At 41.0% G+C, this 10,040-nt stretch overlaps 1 protein-coding gene across 1 annotated transcript in view; it reads left to right on the top strand.

Moving 5' to 3' along the window:
• Window positions 1-10,040, top strand: part of COL4A3 (collagen type IV alpha 3 chain) — a 133,304-nt gene that overhangs the window by 30,407 nt on the left and 92,857 nt on the right. The gene's annotated exons all lie outside the window — the stretch shown is intronic.

Raw genomic sequence — 10,040 nt, 5'->3', positions numbered from 1 at the left:
TCTCTCTCTCTCTCTCTCTCTCTCTCTCTCTCTCTCTCTCTCTCTCTCATTCCCTCTCTGCCCCTCCCTCCCTCACGCCGTCTCTGTCTCTCTCAAAGTAAATAAATACACTTAAAAGCAATTTTCCAGTTAGAAAATAAATAACTCATGGGAATGAAAACTACAGCATCAGGAACACAGTCGATAATATTGTAATAGCCTTGTAAGGTGATGATGGTAACTACACTTACCATGGTGGGCATTTCGTCCCTTATGTAAATGTCGAATCACTATGTTGTACACCTGAAACTAATATTATATGTCAACTATACTTCAATTAAAAAATTGTTTAAATAAATAAAAAGTAGTCTATGAAAACAGAAAAATATTTATATAATGTATCACTTAGGAAGAACACGTACTGTGATGTCAATTAAGTACTAAACTATTTCAGATGAGCTGAGTAAAAGTGAATATTATTATAAATATATTATTTGTTATGACTTTCAATGAAACACATGAGATATATACATCAGTTGTTGAGACAAATCATTCGTTCATTCTTTAAAAAATGTATTTATTTAACAAAAACTCCAGGCCATGTGCCAGTGCTGGGGATATGAGCAGGGATGAACTCAAGGAATTCCCATCCCAGTGGTAGAGTAGAAAAGTTTCCAAACTACTTGTAAAACTGCTCTGGCGAGGTAAGCATCAAAAGTTAGGAGGGAGGAGTTCTGGCAACCTGGTGGAAGGTCAGGGTTCTTACTGGGAGGTGGGGGGGGAGAGAGAAAAGGTGGGGAGCAGGAGGGGGAGAAATATTCCATATTTATGAAAGCCCCCCCCTCGGTTTTTTCCATTTTAGAAGCACTTCAATTTTATATTGAAGGCAGTATAAGGTGTTTAACAGGGAATCAACCCATCTACATTCTAGAGACAGTATAAAGGGTGGCTGGGGAGGGGGTGCCTGGGTGGCTCAGTTGGTAGAGCATCCAGTTTGGCTCAGGTCATGATCTCATGGTTCACGAGATTGAGCCCCGAGTCGGGCTCTGTGCTGTCAGTTCAGAGCCTGGAGCCTGCCTCAGATTTTGTCTCCCTCTCTCTCTGCTTCTCCCATGCTTGCACTCTGTCTCTCTTTCTCTCTCAAAAAAAACGAATAAATGTTAAAAAAAATTTTTTTTTTTTAAAAGGAGGCTGGAAAGAAAATTGACTGAAAATCATCAGAATTGGGGTGGTCCTACTGAATCCAAGGAATCAAAGCGAGGGCCTGAGACATTAGACCCCACCCTGTCCTATCATACCATCATTGCACACAGCCTGGCCCACAGCGGGGCTGTGACTTTGGACCAATGACTTCCCTCTCTGAAAATGTAAGCATATTCACTGAAGACCCAAATTAGCACTCACCACACTTGACAATAAGATGAGTAAACCGAGGGACTGTTTTAATATTTTCCTTATATATAGAAGTGTTTCTGTTTATTGGTTTGTTTCACAGTGGAGACTACCAGTCGTTTTTACTCTTAGCTAAGGAACATGAGTGAAGGAGTAACAAATTCAGGCCGGGCACGGAGAAGCACAGTACCAGTAAGTGAAGACCCTTCAGCATGGCAATAGGGCATCTCAAAATAAGCATCTTGAGATGGTTATCAAAGAAAAAGTCCATGTTCCTCTGGAGGGTTTACCTTGGTCACTGCAAACTCAGGAGTCTTGTAGCAGAGTCAGTTGCTAATTTCTTTGTCTGTCCTCTCCCCGCTGCCCCCTTTTGTGTTGTTTCGATCACTGACACAACTTGGAAAACTTTGGCCTGTGGATTTAACTATAACCAGATAATCAGTGCCCTGTTGTAGTTCATTTTGGTTCAGCCTGTAACCACGACTGGATCAAAACAGATCTAAGGGGTTTATCTCTAATCTGAAACATTCCAAAGAGATTGATTTGAAACTTCCCTAAAGTCTCTGAAAGTACTCAGCTGGAGAAATGGCTCAGGGTCAGGCTTAATCCCCTGCTTCAGTGTTCCTGAATTGTTGCCCACAACCCAGGACAACAATCCACAAACCAGGGCATCAGAATCACCTGGGGGAACTTAAATATGCAAATCCCTGGGCCCAGCCCAGACTCCCTGAATCAGAACCAGGACTGGTTGTCAGGGAGCAGAAGTTCAGAAGGGCTTGCACTTCAGCCGTGTTCCCTGGGTAATTCTTCTGCACATAAAAAATGTTAAAAAGAAAACGAAGGATGAAAATGGGTCATGCCTTCAATGATTTGTAGGATAGAAAAATTGAAGCAAGGGCTTATCTTTACATATTGTATGTAAATTAATGAATTACATTGCATGTTTATGCATAGCCTTGAAGGCACCCCATTCGGTAGGCAGAGCAGAGCTTGACCTCATCCTAGAAGTAGGTGCTTGTACAGGTGGCCTCGACCAGTCTAAGGAAGCTGAGGCTCAGGAGACAAGCCTTTTCCAGGTGCGCACGGCTAAATGCTGGGAGAGACCCCAACTGTGGGCTAAATCCTGTCACCCTACCATCTAAAGGTATTTCTTGGTGTGCCTGGGTGGCTCGGTGGCTCGGTCGGTTGACCGACCCAAAAGAATATTGAGTTCAAGCATCACGAAGTCCTTCCCGGGTGCCAGCAGCCGCCCCAGGCACCTTGCTTTTCTCCATCGTCTCAAATAACCCTGGGTCCACATGGGGTTTCCACTGTTGCTCGTTCTCTCATCGATTGTCTTTTCTCTTCTGTTCTGCATCCTTGGTTCCTTTGAGGCTGGCCCGCGTGGCATTTTTTTCACGGTTCCAAACACAGCTATGGCACACCGCAGGTGCTCAAAGAACGCGTGTAGATTTAATCGTTGCCCGTTATGTTTCCACTGCACACGGGTGCTAGGACTTATAAAACTGCTCAGACTCACAAAACCGTTTGTAGCAGGCCCTTTGGCAGTGTAGGGGAGGAAAATCTTTTCCTCTACTCTTTTAGGTTCGATGCCAGAGGCTTGTGAATTAAACTGACAGAAGATAGGCTAACAGAAGAATAGCATACAGCTTTTATTTGACGTCAATATTTTTACAGGCACAGGGACCTCACAGAAAAGAAGTGAAAAACCCAAAGAAGTGGTGAGACTTGGGGCTTACATAGTATTTTAACAGAAGGCAACAAATTATAGAGAAGTGACTGCCAGAGAAAAGGAGGTTTGGGCTTCTAAGAGTGGTAAATAGGTGGCAGAAGCTAATGGTAGATAAGACTTCTTTATTGAGGTTTATTTACGCAGATTCATCCTCTGTACTGTCTCTGTCTCTGGTGCAAAGGGTTGTTCTAGACTCCCCGATATGGGAGAGGGGAGAACACTCTCACAGGGGTGCGCGTGCCTCGCTCTGAGGCCAACTGGGGGAGGGTAGAGTGCACATCCTGTATCCTGTATCCCTTTGGTTCTCAGTTGCCTTCACCTGCAACTAAGCATCATACCAAAGTGGCATATTTTGAGGTGGCATATTCTGTTCCCCTTCAGGAACACAAATAGAGCTGAAATGTTTATGGTCTGGACTGTTAGTTCTAGAAACCTGGGCACACCCCAAAAGCAGGGTTCTCTAAGAACTAAGAGAACACCTTAGGTCTCTGTGCCTTGCGCTCGTTTGTCTCTTTAATCAACTTCGTGATGTTAATTCCCAATGCTGGTTCTGACTTCAGTTTTCCACCGCAAAGGTAAAATCTCTGCTTGTTTTTTACTTGGTTTGGTTTTGCATTTTTTCCCAAAAATGTTATTATGGAAATTTTCAACCTTGCAGGAAATTGGAAAGGATTTTTCCTTTAAGTTTACTTAAACTTAGGTTAGAAATGGTATTTTTCACATTTAATTTTAATGAGTAAAACATGAGGTGTCTTGATTGTTTTTAAAAATAGTTTACTTGCCCACCCACCACCCCCTCTGCCCCCCATCCCCGGGTGACTCAGTTGGTTAAGCATCCAACTGTTGATTTCGGCTCAGGTCATGATCTCGTGGATTGTGAGATCGAGCCCAGTGTTGGGCTCAGTGCTGACAGCCAGAACCTGCTTGGGATTCTCTCTCCCTCTCTCTCTCTGCCCCTCCCCCACTCATGTACCTGTGCTCTGTCGCTCTCTCAAAATAAACATTAAACAAATAAGTAAGTAAATAAATAAATAAATACATACATAAATAAATAAATAAATAATAGTTTTGTTTGAACAATTGAACAAATACATTTTTTTAAAGTTAGATCAAGTTGTTACCTCGATGAGTCTGTTTTCTAGAGCCAATCAGCTCCCCAAAGAATGAACAAAGAGAGTAAAAGTAAAGTCAAACAAATTTGACTTAGCATCCTTGTAAAGACCGAGGGAATATTTTCTGTGGAAAAAAAAATCCTCCTATTTATAAGTTCATGAATAGTTTTAAGACATGAAATGTTTCCACTGAGAAGCAATAAAAAATTTTCCTTGTTGGTAAAATGTTAACAGTAGTCTAATAGTTAAGCAAGATAGTTAAGTAGGATCAAAAAGCAAAATAGAAAATGAGAGAAAAGAAAGGAAGGGAGGAATAAAGGAAAGTAAAGGAGAAGGAAAGAAAAAGAGAAAGAGAAAGGAAGGAAGAAAGAAATCCCAACATATTTTGGCTTGGAAAGCAAATCGTCACATCCCAGACTTACATGGTATTTGAGGCTATCCTCTCTCAGTGGTTTCGGTTGAAGTCTGAAGGCACAAAATGAATGGAAGCAGAGTATTAGTTTCCAGTTGACCTTGATTTCAATAGACTGTGAAATCCAAGGTGTGGGGTCCTGTGTTTAAAGAAACAAATAGTTCATTCTAAAAACTGAGAAATACCTGATGTTACTACAGGCAACAGTGAGAAACACCAGTAAAATAGAAACAATTCTAAACGGAACAAGAGATTTAAAACCATCTATGAGACTCAAGCATTCCAGTTCTATAGATCTCTCCTAATGAAATTAATGACTCCTGTCCATTGGAAACGGATAACCAGATTCATTTTGTCCAAGGCACCCTCTAGTCCAAATGAAGCATTGGTCTAGTTTGCCATTATTTGTTTTGACAGATTCTTCAGAACCCATGGGATGATGTATTATTAACTAAAAGAAACTGCAGTATACTTTAAATACCAACCCTTAACCATTAACCTGAACACTGGTATAAAAAACAAAAAAAAACAAAAAAAAAAGACTTCAAGATTTGCCAGTGCACTAAGCCCTATTTAGCAGTTTGATTTCAAGGTTGGTTAGCAGCATGAAAGTCCCCAGGTGCAGAATTCCTTTCCAGAATTATTGTATTACCGTGTACTATTAAACAAAGGTTCGTTGGAACTTGATGTTTCGAATTCAGTGTAACATTGTAGGGTGTCAATATCAGAACATACACATTCTAGCGAGCCTGCATTATGTAGTTCACCTAGATTCAGACAACTGTGTAGTTTGTCTGTATTTTCTTTGTGGCTGTTCCCATGTTTTCGCATGTTTCATTGTCCTATCTGTCCAATGTTACAACGTTTGCTATATGTATTTTATGTTTTTTGCTATATGGCTTTTTTGTTTGTTGGTGTTGGTTTTGGTTTTTTGTTTTGTTTGTTTGTTCTTGTTTGTTTGTTTGGCACCGGAAGCTTGCTGTCTGTATTGACTGATGATGTCGGTTTGTTGGTATTAAAAGAAAAAAAAGAAAAAAAAAAAAAAAAAGAACCCAATATGACAGGAGCAAAGTCCGCTTTTATCTCCTAGTTCATTTTATTTTCAGAATAATCCTGCACACATATTTTCCATATATCAAGTACTTTCCCCTAGAATATAAGCTTCTTGAGTGTGTGTGGAATGTTCGCTGCTGGATCTCCAGCACTTAGACCAGTTCCACAGTAGGGACTAAACAAATATTCACTAACTCACATCCACTCTCAAATGGCACTGAGGATGCAGTACTGAAAAAATAAGATCCTCGGCAGTATGGAGCTTGCCTTTTTCCTGACGGTAGCAATTTACAGCACAAATATCATCGGGTGTCATCTTGATAGCATGCAGTAAATCTAGACTACCTGAATTCAAACGCACATTCTATTATTTACTAGCTCGGTGACCTTTGGAAAATTAATCTCTCGGAGCCTCAGTTTTCTTTTATCCGAAATGTGTTGTAAACATTAAATGAGTTTATAGAAATAGCACACTTAGAGCAATGCCCGTCCACGTGAATGTTCAGTAAATCTAAGGTGTTATTTTTAGATCCTACCTTCATTGCTCTCTTTTCTTCTCTCCCTTCTATTTCTCCATCTTTCCTCCTACCTCACTTTTTTTTTCTTCCTCCTTTATTCCCCCTGCCCCCTTCTCCTTCACTAGAATCCTGCTAGAGACTCTCACAAACATTACTGAATTCACTATATATAAGGGGCCCATGCAAATGATGGCTCAAGAATACAGAATTTTTTAGTTTCTAGAGGCAGGCTAACAGAATTCCTCATTTGTACTTTCCTTATGAATGCCTCTTTCTTAGCTTAATCCTGTTACCCAACAATTGCCCAGCTGGACACAGGACCAAGAATCAGGGAGTTTCCAGTTTCATCCCAGACTTGCCTCAACCACACATTATCTCTTACGTTATGTGTAGCTTCCCTGTTTAATCAGGGAAATGCTTAGGGGCGCCTGGGTGGCTCAGTCGGTTAAGCGTCCGACTTCAGCTCAGGTCATGATCTGACAGTCTGTGAGTTCAAGCCCCGTGTCAGGCTCTGTGTTGACGGCTCAGAGCCTGGAGGCTGCTTTGGATTCTGTGTCTCCCTCTCTCTCTGCCCCTCTCCTGCTCACGCTCTGTCTCAAAAATAAATAAAAACATCAAAAAAATTTTCTTAATCAGGGAAATGTTTAATGAAGGAACCTAAGATGTTCCCTCTCTGCGTCTGGATCCTCAGAACAAAAACATGTAGTGTCCAGTGTGTTGGTGAATATGTGTTCACACGTGAACACAAATCTTAAAAATCAAGACCGTTTTTAATCTTTCTGGTATACTTGGCTAGTCACGGGTTGCACACACAGGCACACAACGCATGAAGTGTGTCGTGTACAACAGCAGTGAGGAATATAGGATTCATATGTCCTTTTGGTTCACCTTTAAAATGCGTAAATGAAAATTATGGAAAGATTCGATTATATTCCAAATCGGAAACAAAAGTTTCTTCAGGCAGAAATGTAGATTCAGCTATTTTACGGATATTGTATAAAACTTCACGTGTATTTTGAAATATTTTTAAATTTTTTGGATGTTTATTTATTTTTGAAAGAGAGAGAGAGAGACAGAGCGTGAGCTGGGTTGGGGCAGAGAGAGGGAGACACAGAATCCAAAGCAGGCTCCAGTCTCCGAACTGTCAGCACAGAGCCCAACGCAGGGCTCCAACTCACAAACCGTGAGATCATGACCTGACTCAAAGTCAGAAGCTTTCTGACTGAGCCACCTAGGCGCCCCTGTGTCTTAAAATTTAAAGGTTCGATGTATTTTCTTTTATTTCACAATTTTAAAGAATCAAATCCATATATTAAAGCTAACGCTTTACAACAAAATTCTGTTGTTCTATATTAGCAATCTCTGCACTAGCACAAACATTTTGAGATTCCTTATAACAGAGAATTTATTTTCAGTGTCTCAGGTCCTACAATACTTTTATCATACTCTATAATTACAGAATTGATATTTTATATTGGAAATGATTTTGTTGTTGTAAATAATCCCAGAGATGTGCACATTTTTTGAGAATATTAACGGATACCTGAGATTGTCTTCAACTGAAATTAAAAATAACATGGGAGGGGCGCCTGGGTGGCTCGGTCGGTTGAGCGTCTGACTTCGGCTCAGGTCATGATCTCACGGTCCGTGAGTTCGAGCCCCACATCGGGCTCTGTGCTGACCGCTCAGAGCCTGGAGCCTGTTTCAGATTCTGTGTCTCCCTCTCTCTCTGCCCCTCCCCTGTTCATGCTCTGTCTCTCTCTGTCTCAAAAATAAATAAAAGTTAAAAAAAAATTAAAAAAAACAAATAACATGGGAGCGAGGTGCCTGGGTGGCTATGTTAGGCGTCTCACTTCGGCTCAGGTCATGATCTCACAGTTCATGGGTTTGGAGCCCCACATTGGGCTCTGTGCTGACAGCTCAGAGCCTGGAGCCTGCTTCAGATTCTGTGTCTCCCTCTCTCTCTCTGTCCCTCTCCCGCCCTGCCCTGCTTGTGCTCTCTCTCTCTCTCAAAAATAAACATTGAAATTTTTTTTAATTAAAAAAATAACTTGGGAGCAAGGATATTACTCTAAAAATATTTATCAATGATAGCACCATCGTCCATTTCATACAATCAAAACTCATGCTAGTTAGTATACAACTCAATACAAGAAATATATTTTGAAATCTCATTCCAAATGTTCTCTTGTGATTTTCATGAGCTTTCAATATTACTAGGACACATCTCGATTTTCAGGAAACTTTCATTTGATTAAGTAGCATAGGACAAGAACCTTTGTAATGAAATAAAACAGCAAGATGCCAAATGTCCTAAGAGAGGTGTCCTGGTGAGTCACCCCATCGTATGTGGATGGGTTGTTGCTCAGTCGAGGCCCTTGGGCAGAAGTTCTCTCCTTGGCTTCCAATGGAAATCATCGGGCAGCTTTAAAAAATATGACAACTGAGGACAGCCTTCAGAAATTCTGAATCAGTTGGTCTGGAGTGTAGTCTGGGACTTCACAGGTTTTTAAGAGCTCCCCAAGCAATTCTAGTGTGCAACCAATTAGATTTTTAGGTTTGAAGAATGAGTAGGGTTTTGATAGATTAGGATGGGGACCAGGCACAGGGCAAGAAGAATGAGAGAATTTGAGAGAGCAGAAAAAAAGGGAACTAGGAAGGCAGAAAAAGGGACTTGCTGTGGAAACAATAGGAATAGAAAGAATCGTCTGGTTCCTTCTGCTTACGTCATGAGTTTCACCTGGGAACTTGCCAGAAATGCACACTCTCAGGCCCCACCCCACCCTTACTAAACCAAAATCTGTGTTTTAACATAACCCCCCCCCCAGCCGTGATTTGTATGCACAAATCAAGGTCAAGCTAGATCACGGGGTGATAATATTCATGAGAACCACTGACAAGCACTGGCGGTCAATGTTACGGGTTCTCATCTCCACTAAGCTTCCTAACAACCCACGGGGAAGCGTTCTTTACCCAGTTTTGTAAATGAAGAAACGGAAAGCTCAGACAGTTTTGGTGCTTTGTTCAGCTGGAAAGTAGTGGAGCAGGGATTCAAACGCTAGACTCCTAACTCAGTGTAAAGAGTACAAAATACTCTCTGGTGTGTGCATGCCTTCAGTTGGACGACGTTATCAGTGCCTTTGATACCCGCGTGATCTACCACAGCTGCGTTCCCTTCCCACAATCTCCTAGCCACCAAAGGTGGTTTGGAATTCCATGCTACTTTTTAATTTTTCTTTACAGTTTAACCATATGTATATATGGTGAATATATATATGGTCATATAGTTATATACTTATTTGTTTAGGAATACATATATGTTTATATATACTGCATATTCCATGGATATATTTCCATATCCTTGAAGCATGTGTGGAGACTTTCCATTTTTACTGTTACAAACAATACTGTGCTGAACTTGCTTGTACATCTGTCCCGGTGCACTTGTGTCAGAGCTTCTCTAGGGAATATACTAGAAGGCTAGAATATACTAGAAGGCCCATATGTGTCTCCATTAGAAAATGCTACGTTCGTGGTGGAACACAGTTTACAGTGTCTCCTGCAGGATATGAGAGTTTCAGTTTCTCTTCATCTTCAGTTGGTGCCATAGGACCTAATTTTTGCCATTCTGGAGCCCACTTCTAATTTTTGCGAAAATGGTGTGCATGAAGTCATAACCTGAGTTTGAGTTAAGCATGCAGTTTTTCTGATCACTAAAGGTGTTGAGCGTGTGTGTGTATATTTACGGTCTGTTTGTGTTCCCCCTTCTGTAAAATGACTGGTCGTATCTGTTGTCCATTGGTTTGCTTCGCTTATTGATTCCTAAGAGACGAAATCTTTGT

This window comes from Panthera uncia, assembly GCF_023721935.1.
Source record: "Panthera uncia isolate 11264 chromosome C1 unlocalized genomic scaffold, Puncia_PCG_1.0 HiC_scaffold_3, whole genome shotgun sequence".
NCBI classification, from domain to species: domain Eukaryota; kingdom Metazoa; phylum Chordata; class Mammalia; order Carnivora; family Felidae; genus Panthera; species Panthera uncia.
This window is presented reverse-complemented; position numbering and strand designations above follow the sequence as displayed.